Source organism: Coenobita brevimanus, chromosome 104 (genome assembly GCF_032717465.1).
Source record: "Coenobita brevimanus isolate Jiangsu-jjx chromosome 104, ASM3271746v2, whole genome shotgun sequence".
Taxonomy (NCBI): domain Eukaryota; kingdom Metazoa; phylum Arthropoda; class Malacostraca; order Decapoda; family Coenobitidae; genus Coenobita; species Coenobita brevimanus.
In genome coordinates, this window is record NC_137057.1 from 7,667,359 (window position 1) to 7,690,260 (window position 22,902).

Consider the following 22,902-nt stretch of genomic DNA (forward strand, 5'->3'; position numbering starts at 1 on the left):
ACACTCCTATCTTTGCTGTGCAGTGATTTCGTTCGCCTCAGTGTGGTAAACCCGCAGCAGCCGACACTGATGATATTATATGTGGCCGGGTAGTGTCGTCATTGTCAGTTGCTGCGGACTCACCACACTGACTTTCAAAGTCCATGGAGATAAAAACAGGAGAGACGACCGGACTCTTCATGCCGACTGCTCATCCCAAGGTTTCGTTTGCAAAGGCGCCTAGACGGTAAAAATTCGTATATTCTTGACACCTCTTGCTCCGGATCAGCGCTGACTACGCCAAAGTCATCTGCTGCATCACTGCTGAAGATTAAGGACCATGGTTAGACGAAACTTGTTTTTGTTGTTTAGGAAGAGGCTGGTTCTGGTGAGGGAACCCTTCACGTGGTGGTTTCGATATAGCCGTGCAACTTCGCTAACTGGTTATACGAACGTTTCTCAACTTCTTGCCTATCCAATGAAAAGAACCTGGTAGACTGAAAGATAGTGAACAACTAGAAAAAAAAAAAAAATGAGTTGGTGCCTCGTATGTCCAGTTCAGGCACTTAGTGTCAGGGGAACACTTTTCATGTGATCCGTAGTAAAGAAACTTCCCAGTGTGGTTGCACCTGATTAGTATAGTTCCTTTGATGACTGGAATGCACAGGGTTCAGCACCAAGACAAAGCAGTGTTCCCTTGAAGAACTACCATTAAGGGTTATGTTGAAAAGGTAATTATATATATATCTGTACATTACTGTTCCTTATAATTTTAGTGGAAATGAATTTATGTGATACTTTTTATCACTTAAATTACCATTCTTCAGAACTGGGTAAAAATATATATGATCTGTATGTTAGTCAGGTAATAAAAACAATGTAAGATACTGCTTTGGATTTATTCACTTACATACTCGTGCGCGCGCGCATACACACACACACAGGCACATGCACACAGAATGGAGATTGGTCCTGGTTCCGGTTCACGTTGTTTCAGGTCGGTTCAGCGGGTTCCATGCTATCCAATAATTCCAAAAACTGCTTTAAGCAAGCATAAGATGAAGTCGAGGAGCTGTGGGGGAGAGAGAGGGAGAGACAGAGTGAGTTATAGGAGTTATGGATCATTTTTTAAGGATAAAGAGAGAGAGAGAGAGAGAGAAGTTACAGGCGTTATGCATGTTTTTTTTGTTTTTTTTCTGTGAGATAAGTTAGAGGTTATTTTTTTTTTTTTTTCAGTTTAGAACAACTACGATGTAACCATCCATCCATCCATTGCCAGACGCCATGTATCTCAAATGGGGTGGCCAATGGCTTAGAGTTAATTGTTTTACAGGGAGGGGCACTAATCCTCCACCAACCCCACTTGACGTAGGGATGCCAACACCATCTGGTGTTCCCAGGCGGTCACCCATCCAAGTACTAACCAGACCCAACGCTGCTTAACTTCGCTGATCGGATGGGAAGCGGTGTACTCAACGTGGCATGGTGTAACACAAAGTAAAATTTCAACAAAAGAGTGATAATGATCGTGAAAGTAAACTTCGTATGATAAGATATATTTCTATTACTATAAAATAAAAAAAATCAGGTAATTCTCTCTGTCTGTCTGTCTGTCTGTCTCTGTCTCTCTCTCTCTCACTCTCTGTCTCTGTCTCTGTCTCTCTCTCTATCAATTTTTCTATATCTATCTGTCGTACTCACAAAGCCTAGTATCTGCAGCTTCGACAGCAGACACGCGATGACCTTCGGGAGGGTTTCAAGGCCGAAGATTTGTACCAAGACATCCAAGTTCACCTCAGGTGATGTGTCGACTGTGGTAGAGGAAGGGCAGAGGGTCGATTAGGTCATGTGATTAGAGAACCTGCCTGATGTATGAAAGGACATAGGCAATCCAGGCCAGGGCAGGGTAATGAAGAGGAATGCAAGGCAGGGCATGGAAGGGCAGGATAATTTAGAAGAAGGCAGCGCAGGGCAAGGCAGGTGAGCCGTTTGGAGGAATCTTGGATGGGGATGTGACTGACAGAGAATAAATCTTTCTCACTCTAGTTCTTTGGGAATCAGTGTAATATCTTCGTCATCGACAGCGTCATCGTCTTATACTTATTCGAACTCTACATCCCAGAAATAAAAACAAATCTACCAGAAGATGAAAAATATTTACCACACCACAAATAAAAACAAATTTGCCTGTAGATTCAACACTTTCGCCACACTGAACTACTTGATGAATGCAGTTTGTCAGAATAAACTCAAAATAAGTCTTCATATTAAAGGGAAGAAGTTTAGAGAATACAAGAAAAGCCGAGGTGATGACATCTAACAAGCAGATGGAGAAGAACACTATGAAGCTTGATCGCAAAAAAATTGGAGGAAATATAGTGTTTTAGGAATATAACAGTGATCAAAGTACCAGATAGAGCTAAGGGACCTGAAGTAAGTCGTAGGTTAGGAGAATAGGCATATTAGGGCAATGTGAAGCATGGGTAAGTAGGAAAACAAAGTGACCCTGACGGTCCTGTAATGATGCAAGCAGCGATCGATCTTTGAATACTAGTGACCGAGAAAGGGTGGAAGTGCTGGTGATGAAGTGTTCCAGGTCTGTATGTGGAACTAGATGACTTAGCAGAGTGAAAGAGGACATTGAAAGAGCTTGAAAAACCAGGGACGTGTTAAAGTAGACGTTGTGCAATGGAATGGGCAGATCAGGCTTTGTTATGATATAGCCAATAGAAAGAAGGTGTGGTGGGAGTTTGATGACAGAATACAGATTAGAAGTGGAGTTAATGAGGGAAATGATGAGATCTAGGCGAAGGAGGAGGGATAGTGATAAAAAAGATTTCTAACTAGAGGTGTGACCATCCAGGTGTATGAGAAGGTGTTTGGTATAAAGCAAATTGGAATGAAGTGGCTTAGGGGAAAACGACTCTGCCAGTCTTCTGTCAGAGCAAGAAGTGAAGCAGCTGGGGTAAATTGGGAATAAGACGAGGATGAGTGTGAAGTAATTTTAAGATAGCTTTACGTAGACCATTAAATAATGCAGCTGAGAAACAGAATGAGAGTGAATGAGGTTGCTTTCTCTTGCTTTCCGGCACCACCAACCTGGAATGAGTAACATGTAGTGAGAATAGAACAAAGTCATAGTACTGCCACCATAATATTATAAAACAGAGTAAAACAGAATCGCAAAAATAAAGTTATTGTATTGGCGCCAGAGTAAAACAAAAGTGCTTAAATCGACGATATGAGAGTCAGAGAAGAACAGAATCGCATAACGTAAAGCTAGGGTATGAGAGCCACAGTAAAATAGAATCACATAGCATTAAGTCAGGGTATGAGATCCAGTGTAAAACAGAATCACACAACATAAAACTAAGGTATGGGAGCCACAGTAATCACATAGCATAAAGAATGGGTATGGGAGCCAGATTAAAATAATCACATAACATAAAGCTGTGGTATGAGAGACAGGGTAAAATAGAGTAAGAAAATGAACGTAACACAGAGTGACACTACCAAATGAGCGTAAAACAGGAAGAATATGAAAATCAGCGTAAGACAGAGTGACAGTGTGAAAATCAGCGTAAGACAGAGTGACAGTGTGAAAATCAGCTTAAAACAGTGACAATATGAAAATTAGCTTATAATGAGTGACATTATGCAAATCAGGATGAAAGAGTGACATTGTGAAAATCAGTGTAAAACGTGTAACAGTATGAAAATCAGCGTAAGTGAGAGTGACATTACCGGTAATGTTAGCGAGAAGGTCCAAGTTCACCTCAAGTTTCAACTCTGCGACGCACTCTGTCAAAATCTCCTTTATTGTTGTCAGCAGGTCTTCGGTGAGGCCTCCGCACAGTATGTCAAGTTCCAGGACGCAGCCTAACACTTTGGCCTCGCACCCGGGTAACAGAAGCGGCCCCTGACATGCTAAGCTGACTGTAGAGGGTTCGGAGAATGGGGTTATTAGAGGCGGGGAGAAAAGAGGGAGGCAGGGAAGGCATCTGAAAAAGGGAAGAGAGAAGAGGGAGACAGGGGAGGAAACAGGAAGGACGGGGAAAAAGGGAAAGGAGTTGGTAGACAGTTGGAGGTAGTGAATGCTCTCCTTCACATATGGCTTTGGCTGTGAAGGGTTACGGAGAGAGTTAGTAAGAGTTGCAGGTGTAGGAGGAGGCAAAGGCAGAACGGAAAAGACTGAGATAAACTGAAAAGAAGAGGGAGGAAGAGAGAGAGGAAGAAAGGGTTATCCTAATATGCTGCTTTGGGTGTGTGAATTTTTTAGAGAATAGGAATATAAATCTAAGTGTATTATCTGATCGAAGTTTTGGTAGATTCGACCCATTCATTAGTAGTAAAAATAATGCAAATAAAGCAACTTCTTTATAGTAAGTCTGCGACAGTAGGAGAAAGAACCTGAGTAAGAACGTCCACGAAACTGTCTTTCACCAATCTCCATAAGTGGGTATTGAGTAAATGAGTGAGTGAGATGGAGCATCCTTTGAGTATGAGTGAACCTGCATGGGATAAAGCGAGTGCGAGTGTCTGTGGGAGTCAATTAAGACTGAGGGAGTGAGAGTATATAGTAGAAACGTTCTTTCAGTTGCGTTAGGTTTATTGTCTGTATGAATGATATGTGTAAGTGAATCAGTAAATACAATAAATACTGCTGAATGGATGTGTGTGTGTGTGTGTGTGTGTGTGTGTGTGTGTGTGTGTGTGTGTGTGTGTGTGTGTATTTTATATCTGATACCTTCTCATACCAAGGAGTATGCCAATGAATGTGACACTGAATATGCATGTTAGAAGGAGAACCAGCGAATGAGAGTGACATTGAGACGACAACCAAAACACAGCCACTAACCAAGCGGAGGAACGACAACGTCAATGAAGACGTCGGACCCGCTGCAGGGCAGAAGCTGTGCCAGACTTCCTCCGGCCAGAAGACCCATGACGAAGAGGCTGAGAAGGGCCATCCGCATGGTGGTGGTTGTGGTGGTGGTGGTGGTGGTGCCTGTAGGGGAAAGGGAGAGAGTGATTGTGGGAGTGGGGTAGGTAGGTGAAGGGAGGGAGCGTGGAGAGTAAGTGGGAAATTATTGAAAGCAATTAAGGGTAGGGAGAGTGACGGATATGTGAGGAGTGAGATGGGAAGTGGTATGTGGGGGGAGTTTGTGTGTGTGGGAGTGAGGAAGGAATGTAAAGGGAGGTAAAATGGGGGGTGAGTGAGGAATGTCTCTGAGAGTAGGGAAGGAATGTAAAGAGAGGGGGGAGGAAGAGCGGGGCATGAGTGAGGAATGAGTGTGGAATTGGCAAGGCAGGTAATTGGACGGAGAGTGAAGGATAAGTGGGCAGTGAATGAGGGAGTGGTAAGGCAGGTATGGGAAGGGAGCGTAAGGGATGAGTGGGGAGTGAGTGTTGGAATGGAGACGGAAACTGAGGGAAGCGTGAGCGAGGAGTGAAGAATTGGTAAAGTTCTATCTATCTATCAATTCCCAGACGCCTCAATCCCGTTTGGGGTGGCCACAAACAAATCGCCTCCAAGTCGCCCTGTCCCCCGCCAATTCACTCCCCTGCTCCCAACTCACACACCCCTCTCTCATATACCTCTCCACCCCATCTCTCCATCTCATTCTCGGCCTCCCCCTCCCTCTTTCCCCCTCCACCTCACTCACATACACTCTCTTCGTCAGTCTTTGACCCTCCAGCCTCTCCACATGGCCAAACCACCTCAGTGTGTTCCTCATAACGCTTCCTATCACATCCACATCAACACCACAACGCTCCTTTATATCCTCATTCGTCAGCCTGTCTCTCCATGTGACTCCACAGGCTCCTCTTAAATAACTCATTTCCACGGCTCTCACTCTTGACTTGTGTCCTTCCAACAACGTCCAAGCTTCACTTCCGTACGTTAGAGTTGGTATCACAATACTGTCATGTAACTTTTTCACTTCCATGCTCACTTCCCTGTTTCTTATCACTGCTTTCAAAGAACCAGCAACCTTTCTTCCCTGCTGTACCCTTTCAAGCACTTCACCCTCCAAACCTCCATCCTTACTCATCACACTACCCAAGTACTTCAACGTACTCACATTTTCCAATTCCTCACCATCCAACCTCGCTGTACATTCACTGACTTCACCTCTCTCAAAGACCATCACTTTACTCTTCCCTACATTCACCTTTAGATTCCGTTTCTTACACACTCTCTCAAACTCATCCACCAAGCCTTGCAGCTCCCCTTCGTCTTCACTCAACAACACGGTATCATCTGCAAACAACAGTACAGGGAGTTTCCAAACACTATCCTCTCTCACCAGGGCCACTCCAACATCCACTACCCTACCTTGTACCTCTTTTATTACCCCATCCATGTACAGATTGAACAACCATGGAGACATGACACATCCCTGTTTCAACCCAACTTTCAAAGAAAAAAATTCACTTAGTTCACCATCCACACGCACTGCAGCCTTCGCACCATCGTACATACTCTTCACAGCATTCAACAACTTCCCATCTATTCCATATATTCTTAACACTTTCCACAATCCTAGTCTATCCACCCTGTCATATGCTTTCTCCAAATCCATGAAAGCCGCATACAACTTCTTTCCCTTCTCTAGAAACTTTTCCACTAAAGATCTGAGAATGAATATCTGATCTACACAACCTCTTCCCTTCCTAAAGCCTCCCTGTTCTTCTCCAACTAATTTCTCTGTTCTTTCTCTAACTCTGTCAATAAGTATCTTACCATATACTTTTCCTATTATACTAAGAAGACAAATGCCCCTATGATTACCACACACTTCTTTTTCCCCTTTTCCTTTGTACAAGGGAATAATTATACCTGACTTCCAATCCTCCGGGACTCTACCTTCCTCCCAGGCCAATCTGCACATCTTCCACATCCATTCTACTACTATCTCTTCCCCATGCTTCAGCATTTCATCACACACTCCATCAATTCCTGGGGCTTTCCCTGATTTAACTCTCTTCATTGCTTCCACAACTTCTATCCTACTGATTTCTTCCTGTCTTCTCACCTCCCTCCTTCTTCCAGCCATTCCTTTTAACCTTAATTTGTCCAGATTTACATCTTTTTGCAGCTTATTTCATGCAGCTCTGTGGTAGGATAGGACAAAGCTTCGTCGTTACATCCTTTCTTTGACTATCTTCCTATTCTAGTGTTAACCCGTTATTGCAAATCAGAATTCACGATGGAGACATGACAATTTTAGGCCAAGTTAGAGAGAAATTAATGCCAAGAGAACCAAGGATCAAACAACTTCCGGTATATTTTTTAAAATTCCTTCGATAATGCTATTTCCCTGCTAAAAGATAGGCAGAGAGAAAAAAAAAGGCAGTTTATAGAAGAAATGAAATCCTTTTTGCTTTAGTTCATCAGGTGAATTTTTCCATATATTACTAAGAGCGAATATGGTAATAAAATTATGGCTATAGATGCTGAGTGAGTTACTGCCAAAGTCTTACCGAGATTTTATGCTGCATATGTACACAATAATAGTAACTTATTTTGCTCTAGGATGTGAAAGCTGTCGGTTTTTGAGTTAATCAAGGATTTTAGCCAATTCTGTAGCAGAGTTTATCCCATAAGTAAAGAATATCAGATGGTTTTAGCGCGTATTTGATAGAAAAGACTTAGTACTAGTGAAAGGGTAACCAGTCGTAAAAGAGATTTTTACATTGTTTCACCACAAGAAGTGCCCAGAGGTGAAGAAATGTTAAGTGGTAGCACGTATAAAATGGGTTGTATCTGAATTAACTTTATCAATAAGGTTACCTGATTCTTCGCTGTGGAAGAGAAGGTGAGTGGAGTGAAGAGGAGAGGTGTGGATTCCGTCTTTTATAGGGAGATCAGACCGAGGAGAATGTAAGGGGAGATGGAAGGGGGAATGTGCAGAAGTAAAGGTGAGGTAGTGGGGGGAGGATGGGGGGAAGATGGAAAGAGAGAAGAGGAAAGTAGGGACGGAGAAGGGAGAGAGAGAGTTAAGGGGGTGCGGTGAGAGAGAGGAGGAGGGAGGGAAAGGGGGAGTATAGCATGCAAGGACCTTGAGAGAGGAAGGGAGATAATTAGGGAGAGTGAGAAGAGGCGGGATGGAGGGAAGGAGGAAAGACGGTGATAGACTGGAGGGGAAGGTGGGTAGTGGAAGGAGAGAGAGAGAGAGAGAGAGAGAGAGAGAGAGAGAGATAAGGTTAAGTAAACTTCATGGTAGGACATAATGGTCTCAGCAAGATATTTTTCTTGTTTTGTTAGAGGTATCTCCAGACGATTTTATATACGTTAGGAGATATATGGATTAGATCTTGCATTCATTAACCTCTGTACTGGCAGATTTCCCATCTAAAGTAGAGGAATAAAGACCGTTATGAGGAAAACTATAATAAAATACCTCGTCTCACCTAATCCATCGATCAGTTCTTCCACCATAATATTTTCACCATTTATTGTACGCCTTTAAGTGTGATAGGAGTGTGAGTTCACAGTATGTAATAAGGTAATAAATATAGTTTATCAGAATCGTATAATTACAACGGCGACAGGTGGTTTCATTACACAGGTGACAGATGGTTTCGCTTTGAATGTTGCTTATCGTGTTTTTAATTTTTTTGGCGAATATTTCTAACTAAATTGTTTTCCTTGTATTTAGCATAAAGTTTTATCTTCATGTTGTACAGATTAAAATACTGGCCATGTATAACTATGTGGGATTACTGTAAATATGTTCATAGGTTTATTGTTTCAAAATGTAAAGAGGGAAGGATGTAAAGATGACTTTTTGATACTTGATGAATAGGAGAGAGACTCCGTGAAGGACCAGTACCCTGAGGAACACCACACCTGAGTGCTTTAGAAGATTTGTGACACTCGACTACAGTTGTCCTCGTTATTAGTAGTAGTAGTAGTAGTAGTAGTAGTAGTAGAAGTAGCAGTAGTAGTAGTAGGAGTATAATAATAATAATAATAATAATAATAATAATAATAATAATTATTATTATTATTATTATTATTACTACAACTACTACTACTACTATGATACGGTGATGATGATGATGACCTGCATTATTATTTGTTGTTGTTATTGTTGTTATTATTATTATTATTACTATTATTATTATTATTATTATTATTATTATTATTATTTTTCTTAATATTATTATTAGCATTTATTACTTATAGTCAGAGTCTTCCGATCAATATCAACTCCACCAACCTTTGACCTTCATTCGCTCCTCCTCCTCCTCCCACACACATGAACTCGCTCTTATCACTTAGTTTTTCATCTATACCTCACTTTTTCTAAAATATACTCTTCTTACTAATAATTCCCGACATATTAGTACATCCGACACTGCCAGTTACTCCTGTAATTGGCTGAATGGTAAGATACGGCTGGTGAATTTAGGAACGTATTTCTTAAGGTAATGAAGGTAATAAGCATCTGCTGGCGTGGCGTGAATCATTTGCCTACTGTACGCGTGTGGAAGGAAGAACACGTGTTTAAATACACGGAGCAGAAGCCTGCAAGCTGGTGTTAGGTGCGGCCACACTTGTTTGAAACACGTGATCGACAAAACGAAACGACGCACCGGGTCAGAGCCGCTGCAGTATCTGAGTCTTAACGTTGAACGGACCCCTGAGCCTCGTTTCCTCTTGTCGGTCACATGTTTGTAGCAAGTGTGGCCGCCCACATAGAGACGCCAAGATACACATTAGACACAATTAAAGCCTTCGGCCGCCCACACACAGACACACACACACACACACACACACACACACACACACACACACACACACACACACACACACACACACACACACACACACACACACAATAAACATTCATAACAGCAGCCTGAGTCAGTCCACTTCAGAGCGAAGACCTCTCATGATTTTCCATCCCGTCCTACAGTTTAGTTATTAGTCTGGTCCATCGATTACCAGCAAATTTCCACATTTCCTATCTCTGTTTTGCTCCTTGTCTGGCACTTCCTCTCGCTCATCTCGGGCCAGCCTCTCCGTTGCCCTGGTTGTCCGTCTGTTGTCTGCTCTGCCTGGGACATGACCTGTTTATATTTCCTCTTTTTATCACCCCTATCCAGGAAAATCTCTTTTCATGTTTAAAAGTTTTCTTTGTTACTTTGTTAAAAACTTTAATATGTCCAACTGTGTCATAACTAAGAAACAGCCCAGTTAGTTCACTTGTCTGGTCTGCATTTATAGCAGAACTAATTAATATTTTTTCTTGATTTTTACTTTAAGCATATTGTAAAAGTCTTCATCTCCAAAGTCACATGTATCTTTAATGAGATCATTGGTGCCATCGTCCTAACCTCCTGCTGTATCCATATTCATTCCTCATAAGTTTTTTTTTTTTTCTTTATGTCTATTGTTGGGATTTTCTCTGTCCACTATTTCCATATCCTGAACTGGCTCTTCAGTCACAATGTTACTCTTATACAGTTTGTAATAAAAATATTCTATTTAGTTCACATTTATTTATTTAGTTTTCTGAAGTAATATCTTTCAGAGGAGACATTTGGTTTCTTCCCATCCCAAGCTTCCCCCTGGTTTCTTTCGACTTACACAATTCCTTGATGTTTATTCAATCCTGCTCATATTATCCTTTCGGACATCTTCGTTTTCCTTTTGTTATTAATTTTTTGCTCAGTTGCTTTTCCATTCCTCGTTAATAGCCAATGTTTGAACAGATGAATTCCAGTCACTTTTATTTACATTTTCATTCAGTTTTTGATAATTAGCCTTCTTGTACTCGACCAATTTCTCCCAACTACTGTAACATGGTCTTTATTAAGTTTAAGTGTAATATTGCTATACAGTGGTCATTTACTAAATTCTTCTGACGACAGAGAGAGAGAGAGAGAGAGAGAGAGAGAGAGCATCTACAATTTACCGCCTCATAATTTGTCTCACTTTAAATCACCTGACACCATCAGTTTTTCCTTAATTGACCAAATTTGTAAGTTTTCGCTTCCGAATTAGCATAAGTATTTATTAAGCTCACTAGAGCAATAACTTCTGCTGGCGTTTATCGTGTGCCTCTTGAAGGAAGTACACTTGTATAAGTATACAGGACTAGATCCTTTCAAATTGGTGTTAAAGCATACTTCTATACTCATCACACACACACACACACACACACACACACACACACACACACAGTTTACATACTGTATATATATATATATATATATATATATATATATATATGCATCTATAGCGGCAGCCTTAGTCAGTCCACTGCAGCGCAAAGATCTCTCTCATCATTTTCCATCACGTCCTACAGTATTGTTTATTAGCCTGTTTCATAGAATAGCAGCAAATTTCCGATTACCAGTGAATTTCCGCATTTCGTATCTTCATTTCGCTCCTTGTCTGGCTCTTCCCTTCACTAATGTAGGGCCTGCCTCTCCGTTGCCTAAGTTGTCCGTCTGTTGTTTGATCTACCTGCGACATGACCTGTTTATAATACATACTCTTTTCTCTGCTATCCAGGAAACGCTATTTTCATGTTTACACAGTAGGTTTTCTTACTTACTTTAAAATTTTAATATGGTCAACTGTCGCTTAGCTTCGAAACAGTCCAATTTGTTCATTGGCTGATCTGTGGTGGCACCCTGTCTAGGTAAACTGTTTTGCCTATGTCAGACTTGTGCCGTATCTTCTTGCTGGAAGTTTGCTTTCATTCAGCCTCTTCCGAAAAGGGGTGGTCGTTCCTAACCCACTCAGTATCGCCCAATTGCCTCCGTATGTTGTTTTTGTAAAGTGTTTGAGGGTATGTTTAACTAGAAGATTATGAAGCATTGTCCTCTCATAAACTCTTTTCTTCTAGGGATGCTCCACCTTGCCTTATGATTTTTGGCCATCCTCCTTTTGGGACTTTGGCGAAACATTTGTCATTGCACGTGTCATAGTCAAAGCTATCGACCGACTTTGGCAAAAATTGATGGTTTCCAAAGTGCGCTTTTATGGTTTCTTTCCTTTCTGTGCCTTCATCTCTGGCTTCCCTTATGGTCGTTCTGTAGCTGCTATTGTAGACTATGTTCGTCTTCTAAAACTATCGATAGTGGTGTTCCTTAGTGCTCTAAACTCTCACCGGCTCTCTCCCTTCTATTCATAATTGATTTTCTGAACTGCATTTTTATCCCTGTCCACTCTCACTCAGATGGCTCCATCCTTGACTTTCGTAAATGCTTGTTTCGGTGTCCGTTTCCTCATTTCTTTAAGTCATGATGTGATGAAGCTGTGGTTCACTACTTTCTGACCTGGCTATCATTTTTGATTCCATATATAAATAGATAAATTAATTAATTAATCTATCCATCTATCTATCAATCTATCTATCTGTCTGTCTATCTATCTATCTATCTATATACAGGATCTACACCTTCTGTCCCGTTACAATCTTCAACAGGAATATCTCTTAATATTTAGCAATACACAGCTCAATGCTTCATTGTCTCTTTATATCCTTGGGTTTTCTTTCTCTACGAGTCTTGAAAAGATCATACTACCACCCGTGCAAAAATCTTCTTCTAAGGGTTTACGTGCACTAAACCGACTTAGTGTTTTCGTTACACTAGACAGTTGTTGACTTTGTATAGGGGTCTTATTCGCCCGTGTGTGGAGTACATCTGGCATGTTTGGCGTTGGAGTCGTTCCCCACATACCGTTCTTGTAAACATGGTTGAATCAAAGGCTTATCGTCTATTAACATCCCATCTCTCACTGACTCCCTTCAACTTATCCCTTTTCTCTGCAGTGTTGTATCTCTATCTTTGCACCATCGCTGTTTTGGTGTGCTTCTGAAACGTCTACTTGCACCCTTTGTCCATTATCACAGGTCTTAGAACAATTATGGCAGCACACTCTCATCCCTTCTCTGTCAAGCTGTCTAATGCAAAAGTAAACGTTACGCAGTCATTCATGTGCGCATCAGATCAGCTCCGGAACTGCCTTCTTAAGCCTTTATTTTCCTTTGTCTCTGACCCCAGTCACATGTCAGAAGAGGTGGATCTTCAATTTTGCATTGTTGTTATTTGTTTTCCGTGTAAAGAAAAACTTTTGGGATTTTTAGTCTTTGGTTGTTTCTTTCTTGCATGAAAAAGTACGTTTTTCGATTGCTTGTATCTCCTACGCTCGTTTGCTCCGTTTTAAGGAAGGGTTCTTTTTTCCTCGTTCCACGGGACATCTATCAGTATTTTTCCATGTCTCTCCAAACACTCCTACGTTTGCTGTACAGTGATTTCGTTCGCCTCAATGTGGTAACCCCGCAGCAGCCGACACTGATGATATTATATGTGGCCGGGTAGTGTCGTCATTGTCAGTTGCTGCGGACTCACCACACTGACTTTCAAAGTTCATGGAGATAAAAACAGGAGAGACGACCGGACTCTTCATGCCGACTGCTCATCCCAAGGTTTCGTTTGCAAAGGAGCTTAGACTGTAGAAATTCGTATATTCTTGACACCTCTTGCTCCGGATCAGCGCTGACTACGCCAAAGTCATCTGATGCATCGCTGCTGAAGATTAAGGACCATGGTTAAACGGAACTCGTTTTTGTGGTGTAGAAAGAGTCTGATGCAGGTGAGGGAAGCCTTCACGTGGTGGCATCGATATACCCGGGCAACTTCGCTAACTGGTTAAACGAACGTCTCTCAACTCCTTGCCTATCCAGTGAAAAGAACCTGGTAGACTGCAAGATAGTGAACTAGTAGAAAAATATTTGAGTTGGTGCCTCGTATGTCCAGTTCAGGCACTTAGTGTCAGGGGAACACTTTTCATGTGATCCATAGTAAAGAAACTTCCCAGTGTGGTTGCACCTGATTAGTATAGTTCCTTTGATGACTGGAATGCACAGGCTTCAGCATCAAGACAAAGCAGTGGTCCCTTGAAGAACTACGATTAAGGGTTACGTTGAGAAGGGAATTATATATATATTTAATGATTACCGTTCCTTATAGTTCTAGTGGATATGAAATCATATGATACTTTTTATCACTTAAAATGCCTCTATTGAGAACTGGATAAAAAATGATTATGATCTGTGTATTAGTCACGTAATAAAAACAGTGTAAGATGCTGCTTTAGATTAATTCAGATGCACACTTGTGCGCGCGCGCGCACACACACACACGCACGCGCACACACACACACACACACACACACACACACACACACACACACACACACACACACACACACACACACACACACACACACACACACACACACACACACACACACACACACACACACACACAGTAAGTAAGTAAGTAAGTATTTATTGACCACAATATCTAGTTACATATACAGGATTTCAAGCAATAATAAACCTTAGCATGATAAACAGTACATCAGATATTAGGAAACAATTATGGGCAACAAAACAAGCGAAGTATTAAAGGGTTGATCAGTGCATCTATATAGCCTTAATGAAAGATGGAAATCATTACACTTCTGATTAGTAACTTAACTACACTTTGACAAATCACCTTTTTTACGAAAGAAAAAATCTCAATGATATATCATGGTTAGAATAAGTGCATACAAAATGAATTAAATACACTTTAAATAACAGGTTATGATAAACATTATTGTACACACTAGCCAAAACAGGAAAGGACCTTATACACTATCTACTCAATAGGAAACTGAGCATCGTCACCAATGATTTGACTCCAGGAAGTAAAGTTATATCTTGTACGTATGTGCGAGTCAGTGGACACACCTCCAGTACATGCAACTCTGTTTGCACAGCACCACATGGACAGAGTCGCTCTGCTATCGGGAGACTTCCCCGTCCACGCCGATTCCAAAGGCCCGTCTCAATCGCCAGATTATGACTGATTACCCGCAGCCGCCTAAATGCCATTCGGTGTACCTCACTAGTTTTACCACGACATTTATAGATCTCGTGAACAGTTAAGGTAGGGTTCAACTCATTATAAATTAGCCTTCTAGAAGATGTAGAGTTAGAAATTGATTGCTTTAAAGATTCAATGCCGACTTTAACATCATCAATAGAATTATTAAATAAGCTCTTAATGTGTTTACTTGTTAGTGTGTTAGCCGCCATGGTCAGCCTGACGGCGTGCACCCACGGGTCATCGGGCATACCGCGCCTCTCCCCCCACAGTCGCTGGAAAAGCTTCTTCTGCCTTGCTAGTACTAAAGATTTCAGTGGCGGGCACCCGAGTTCCACGTAACAAACGTCCGTGCACGCCGTCATACGAGCTCCCAGCAGCTGTTTAATACCCCAATTATACAATTTTTCCATTGGCCTCAAGTTCCCATTGAACCAGTACTCACAGCCATATAGGATGGTTGACATTAAGGCTGCTTCAAACATTTTCTTTTTAACATAAAATGGTATGTCTATATTCTTTTCCAAAAATGACACAAATTTCAGTATGTAGCACATTTTTGCTTGTGCGTGGGCGGTAATGGCGGACGACAGGGTCCTGTCGCTTGTGAACAGGCTGCCCAGATACACATACCTGTCACACCACTGCACGACCATCTCACCAACGCAGAATGGCTCATGATCGCCCACTGACCTGACGCATGGATTGCAAAGAACTTGGTCTTAATATTATTCACAACCATGCCATTATTTGCACAGAACTGATTCAGAAATGTAAGTTTATGTTCCATCCCGCATCGCGTTGTCGCGAGAAGAACAGTATCGTCCATAAGGACAAGGAGATGAAGCCACACACACACACACACACACACACACACACACACACACACACACACACACACACACACACACACACACACACACACACACACACACACACACACACACACACACACACACACACACACACACACACACACACACACACACACACACACACACACACACACACTCAGGAAATGGCTTTCAAAAATGAAATTGATGAAATAAAGAAGCAGATGCACTTGCAAAAGGAAGAAATAGAAAAACTAGGAAGGGAGGCCAACAAGAAAGACACAACCATCAGTGAACTAACAGTGGAATTGAGTACACTTAGGAAGAAAATGAGTGAAATAGCAAGTACAGTAGTCAATCACGAGAGTGTTATGGAAGAGTTAAAAAATGATACAGAGACAATTAGGCAAGTAAGCAGTCTGATAGACCAAAGCAGTGGTATTGAGGAGAAGATAACACAGGTGAATGAAGCTGTGCAAAGCTACAAAAATGATGTGGAAACCATGTATGCTGAAATGGTGAAAGTAAAGAAAGACTTAGAAACAAGGGTGGAGGAAAAAAAACAGTAAACAGGAAGGGAAAATAATAATCCAAAACAATCCAAAGTTAGTCAGAGATTCATTAGATATAAACAAATCTATAGTAATCACTGGTATAGAAGAGGAAGAAGTAAAAAACAAGATCACAAGAAACAAAAACGAGATGGCAAATGTAATGAGTTTACTGAAAGAAGTATCAGAGGAAATCTGTAGTAAAGACATAGATGAACACAAAAGGTTAGAGATTTTTTTTTTTTATGCGAGGAAGAAGGAACCAAAGGCCATGAGCCCGCAGTAACAGTTCCCTCCAAGAGAAAAACAAAATACAATAGAGAGCCAAATTCAAGATCCGATCATTTTGAGATGCCTGGACACACTGCGTTTGAAAGACTGGAGATCATAGGCAGCAGGAAATACAGACAGAGGGAGACAGTTCCAGAGCTGACCTGTTGCATAAATGAAAGACTGGGAGTAACGGTTAACTCTTGCATTAGAGAGCTGGACAGAAAAGGGATGAGAGTTTGCTGCCAGACGGGTGCAACTCGCCCGTCGTAGAGGTGGAGGAATGCAAGCAGACAATTCAGAGGAGCAGTGACCATTAAAGCAGCGATAGAAAAGAGATAAAGATGCAACAGTGCGACGAAGAGAAAGAGGTTGAAGGGAGTCAGTAGGAGGAGGAGAGTTAATGAGACGAAAAGACATAGAAATACGAAAAAAGCAAGAGACCTCTAAAGGTGGCTTTCCAGAGTGTAAACACTGTGGAGGAGATACTAAAAAATGCAAAGAATCTTATGGAAAAAGAGGAGTTCAAAAATGTATGGATAAAAAGATGCCTAACACAAGAGGAACTGGAATTACTGAAAGAGAAGAGGGAGGAAGCAAAAAGAAAAAATAAGGGAAGATCAGAAGAGAAGAACAAATTTTTTTACAAAGTAACAGGATTGCAGGTACGAAAGTGGTACACAACCAGGATGGAATAAAAAGGAGGAAGGTAGTAAAACCATGTCATGACAAGTATATAAACAAGATGATAAAGTTGATGTACTCAAATGTGGATGGAATGGTATCTAAATTACTAGAGATGAATGATTATGTCAGAGAAAATGAACCACAAATAATATGCCTAACTGAAACAAAATTAACACCAAGGATATCCAATGACATACTAAACTTAGAGGAATACAATATATGGAGAAGAGACAGAAATTTAAAAAAAGGAGAAGGAATTATAATATTAACTAAGAAAAATCTACAAGTCAATGAAATAAAACTGGATATACCATCACAAGTAGAACTGATTGTAGTAGAGATCAACACATCTGAAGGTAAAGTAATTGTAACCAATTTGTACAAGCCACCCAGATAAAACACATGAGAAAGAGACGAATATGAGGACCTGGCAGAGAGTACAATTCAGAGTTTAAGATCATTACTACATAAAATGGAAGAGAAATCGGAAAGAATTATACTAACTGGAGATTTTAATACTAATATAAAATGGAATATTCTAGATATAATTAGCCAAGAAAGCTGTTGGGACCAAAAGCTCCTGGATCTCGTGCAAGAGTTTTTCCTAACGCAACATGTGAGGGAAACCACCAGAAAAAGAGGACTCAATGTACCTTCAGTGCTAGAACTGATATTTACTAGGTAAGAAAATGATATTGACAGTTTAATATATCACCCTCCACTCGGCAAAAGCGATTATGCAGTACTAAATTACAACTTCAGGATAGCATATGACATAGTTAACAGCAATGAAAGTTACAAAAGATCCTAAACTATAAAAAGGGAAATTATCAAGACCTAAAGAAGTATTTCTTAGAAGTTGATTGGGAAAATGAGCTTAGAGGACAAGATTTAAATGCTGTATATAAAAAATTCTGTGAATTATATGAAATAGGAGTCCAGAAGTACATCCCACAGCACAAAGAAGCAGATAAGAAAATACAGAAATGGTTCAATACAGAATGTAAAAAATCAAAAGAAAGAAGAGATTTGTTGTGGAATAGATACAGAAGACACAATAGTGAAAGGGCGTATAATAATTACAAAGAGGGAAGAAACGATTATACAAGAATAAGGAGGGAAGCCCAAAAACAGTTTGAGGAGGATATAATAAATAAAACTAGTTATCAACCAAAGCTGTTTTACAGCTACATCAGAAGCAAAACCAAAGTAAAAGATATAATACAATCCATTACGGACGAGGGAATCACTTATACGCAAGAGAAAGATATTTGTGAAGCACTAAATAAGAATTTCCAATTAGCTATTACAGAAGAAAAAATTTTTGAGAGGGACTATGTGGACCATGCATGTCCACACATACTACCAGATATACAAATAGCAGAAAAAGTAATACAGGAGGAGTTAAGTAAATTAGACAGAGGAAAAGCAAGTGGTCCTAATGAAATTTCATGTTGGATACTGTGAGAATGTGCAAAAGAGTTAAGTAAACCATTATTATTAATTTTCAAGAAATCCTTGAGTCAAGATAAACTACCTGATATTTGGAAGAAAGCAAATATTGTCCCCTTATTCAAGAAAGGAAATAGACAAAATCCACTCATCTACCGACCAGTATCACTGACCAGTGTTGTAAGCAAGGTATTAGAAAAGCTTATAAGAAAAGCTTGGGTAAATCATCTAGAAGAACACAATATGATAACAGAAAACCAGTTTGGTTTCAGAAAAGGAAAATCATGTGTTACTAATCTGTTGAGATACTATGACAGAGTAACAAACACAATACAGGAAAGAGAAGGATGGGTGGACAGTATCTATTTAGATTTCAAGAAAGATTTTTTGACACATTACCACACCAAAGACTTTTATGGAAACTGTACCATCAAGGAGGAATTCAAGGTAAACTGTATTGTTGGATGCAAGATTTTCTCATAAAAAGAGAAATGAGAACAGTACTAAGAGGAAACTACTCATCATGGAAAGAAGTGACTAGTGGAGTACCACAGGGTTCAGTGCTGGCGCCAATCATGTTTTTAGTGTATATAAATGATATAAACAGTAACACTGGAAATGAGAGCTACCTGACTATGTTTGCAGATGATACAAAAATACAAAGGAGAATTACTAACACAGAGTCTTGTAAAGAGCTACAAGAAGAATTAAACTTCATGAATGGAGTAATAAACGGCAAATGGAATTCAATGTGGACAAGTGTCATGTAATCAAGTTTGGTAAAAGTGGAAAAAGACCTGATTGGGATTATAAGTTTGGAAATAAAACCCTATACACATCAGAAAGAGAGAAGGACCTAGGTGTGATTATCAATAACAGACTATCTCCGGCTGACCACATCAGCGAGAAGGTACGGAGCATGTATACACTGCTTGCAAATATGAGAATAGCATTCACATACATAAATGAAGACATGCTAAGAAGGATAATAACATCATTCATTAAACCAACTCTGGAATATGCATCAGTAGTCTGGAGTCCTTATCTCAAAAATCACATAGACAAGATTGAAAAAGTTCAAAGGGCCGCTACAAGATGGATACCAAGCTTAAGGGACCTAAGCTACGAAGAAAGACTAAATAAACTGAATCTACCAACACTACAGGAGAGAAGGAAAAGAGGTGACATGATAATGCTATATAAGTGCATATCAGGGAAGGAGAAAATAGACATAAATGATTACTTAACATATGGAGAAGCATCAGCAAGAGGACACTGCAAAAAACTGCATAAGAAGAGAGGTGATAAAGACGTAAGGAAATTCAGTTTCCCAAACAGAGCAATTGATCAATGTAATGCACTACCGAATGAAATAGTGTGTGCCAAAACAATTCACAAATTTAAGGATATGTACGATACATATGGTTTAAGACACAGGACAGTATGAGCTTGACTCATTCCTGTAAAGATACAATTAGGTAAGAAAAATTAGGTAAGAACACACACGCACACACACACACACACACACACACACACACACACACACACACACACACACACACACACACACACACACACACACACACACACACACACACACACACACACACACACACACACACACACACACACACACACACACACACACACACACACACACACACACACACACACACACACACACACACATACATAACTCAGTCACAAACACAAAGAATAGAGATTGTTCCTGGTTCCGGTTCACGTTGGTTCAGGTCGGTTCAACGGGTTCCATGTTATCCAAGAATGCCAAGAACTCCACCAAGCAAGCATGAGATGAATTCGAGGAGCTGTGGGGAGAGAGAGAGAGGAGTTACAGGCGTTGTACATGTTTTTCTCACGTTAGAGATAAGTTATAAAGGTCATGGATTTTTTTTTTTTTTTTCAATTTGGAACAACCACGGCGTAACACTTAAAGAAGAAATTCCACAAGATAAGTTATAGAGGGTATGCATTTTTTTTTTTTTTTCAGTTTAGACCAACAACGGCGTAATACAAAAGTAATTTTTCCACATGAGTGATAATGATCGTGAAAGTAAGTTTCATATCTTAATACATATGTTTTTACTATAAAATAAAAAGTATCAGATAATAACTCTCTCTCTCTCTCTCTCTCTCTCTCTCTCTCTCTCTCCCCATAAATTTTTCTAAATCTATCTGTCGTACTCACAAAGCCAAGCTTCGACAGCAGACACAGGAGGACGCCACGAGGCTTTCAAGGCCGAAGATTTCTAGCAAGATATCCAAGATTACCTTAGCTGGTGTGCCGACTGTGGTAGAGGAAGGGGAGAGGGTCGATTAGGTCAAGTGATTACAGAACCTGCTTGATGTTTGAAGGGACACGGGGCAGAGCAGGACAGGGCAGGGTAATGAAAAGCAGGGCAGGGTAATGTAAAGGAAGGCAGGGAAGGGCAGCATAATTTAGGGGAAGGCAGGGCAAGCCAAGGCAGGTGAGCAGTGTGGGGGAATGTTGGAGGGGGATTTGACTGAGAGAGAATAAATCTTTCTCACTCTAGTTCTTTAGGAATCATTGTAATATCTTTGTCATCGACCTCGTTGTTGTCTTGTCATTATCTGTACTTTACGTCCACAGATATAAACAAATTAGCCAGAAGATTTAAAAGATTTTCCACACCACATACAAAAACAAATTAGCAGGAAGATTAAAAAGATTTCCCACACCACAAATAAAAACAAATTTTCCTGAAGATTAAATAGATTCGCCACACTGAACTACTTGGTGAATCCAGTTTGCCAGAATAAGCTGAAAAAATGTCTTCATATTAAATGGAAAAAGTTTATCGAATGCAAGAAAAGTCGAGATGATGACATCTAACAAACACATGGAGTAGAACGCTATGGAAGCTTGATCGTTCAACTGTAGGAGGAAATATAGTACTGTAAGAATTTAAAAGTGGCCAAAGCATCAGACAGAACTATGGGATTTCAAGCAAGTCGTAGGATAGGAGAAGAGGCATATTAGGGCAATGTGAAGCATGGGGAAGTATAAAAGCAAAGTGACCCTGACGGGCCTGCATTGATGCATGCAGCGATCTTTGAATACTAGGGACCGAAAAAGGGTGCAAGTGCTTTGATGAAGTGCTGCAGGTCTGTATGTGGAGTTAGATGACTTAGCAGAGTGAAAGAGGACATTGAAAGAGTTTGAAAGACTAGTAGACGTAGTGCAATGGAATGGGCAGATCAGGCTATGTTATGATATAGCCAATAGAGAGAAGGTGTGGTGGGAGTTTGATGACAGTATAGATTAGTTAATGAGGGAAATGATGAGGTCTAGACGTAGCAGGAAGGATACTGTTGAAATATATTTTTTAACTAGAGGTGTGACCGAGTATGAGAAGTGTGTATGGTATAAAGCAAATTGGAATGAAGTGGCTTAGGGGAGAAAAACTCCACCAGTAACCTGTGAGGGGAAAAAATGAAGCAGCTAGGGTAAACCGTGAATTAGAAGAGGATGAGAGTCAAGTAATTTTAAGATAGCTTTACGTACCCCATTAAATTAGATAGCTGAGAAACAGAATTAGAGTGACTAAAGTTACTTTCTCCTGCTTTCCGGCACCACCAACCTGAAATGAGTAAAATGTGGTGAGAGCAGAATAAAGTCATAGTAGTCCCACCAATATAATATAAAACAGAGTAAAATAGAATCACAAAAAATGAAGGTATGGTATTGGCGCCAGAGTAAAACAAAATCGCATAAGTCAAGGATATGAGAAACAGAGAAAAACAGAATCACACAACAGAAAGCTAAGATATGGGAGCTAGAGTAATCACATAACATAAAGAATGGGTGTTAGAGCCAGATTAAAAGAATCACATAACATAAAGCTGTGGTATGAGAGACAGGGTAAAACAGAGTATGAAAAGCAGCATAACACAGAGTGACTATATCAAAATGAGAGTAAAACAGGAACAATACGAAAATCAGCGAAAGACAGAGTGACAGTGTGAAAATCAGAACAGTGACAAAGAAAATCAGCTTAAAATTTAGCGACATTATGAGAATCAGGGTATGAGAGAATGCATTGTGAAAATCAGTGTAAAACGAGTGACGATATGAAAATCAGCGTAAAACAGAGTGACACTACGGGTAATGTTAGCGAGAAGGTCCAAGTTCACTTCCAGTTTCAACTCTGCGACGCAGTCTGTCAAAGTTCCGATTATATTCT

General features: G+C 40.3%; 1 long non-coding RNA gene and 1 pseudogene across 2 annotated transcripts; both read right to left on the reverse strand.

Moving 5' to 3' along the window:
• Positions 1-1,036: 1,036 nt before the first annotated feature.
• Positions 1,037-22,902, reverse strand: LOC145415914 (uncharacterized). Of its 2 annotated transcripts, XR_013900172.1 has the most exons (4): positions 22,822-22,902; positions 3,724-3,768; positions 1,681-1,790; positions 1,037-1,051 (listed from the first exon to the last, which is right to left on the reverse strand). It is a non-coding gene; the product is annotated as an uncharacterized LOC145415914 (long non-coding RNA). The 2 variants fall into 2 exon arrangements; XR_013900171.1 differs by lacking the exon at positions 22,822-22,902 and having other exon boundaries at positions 3,724-3,849.
• LOC145416201 (5S ribosomal RNA) lies at positions 1,354-1,472 on the reverse strand (annotated as a pseudogene).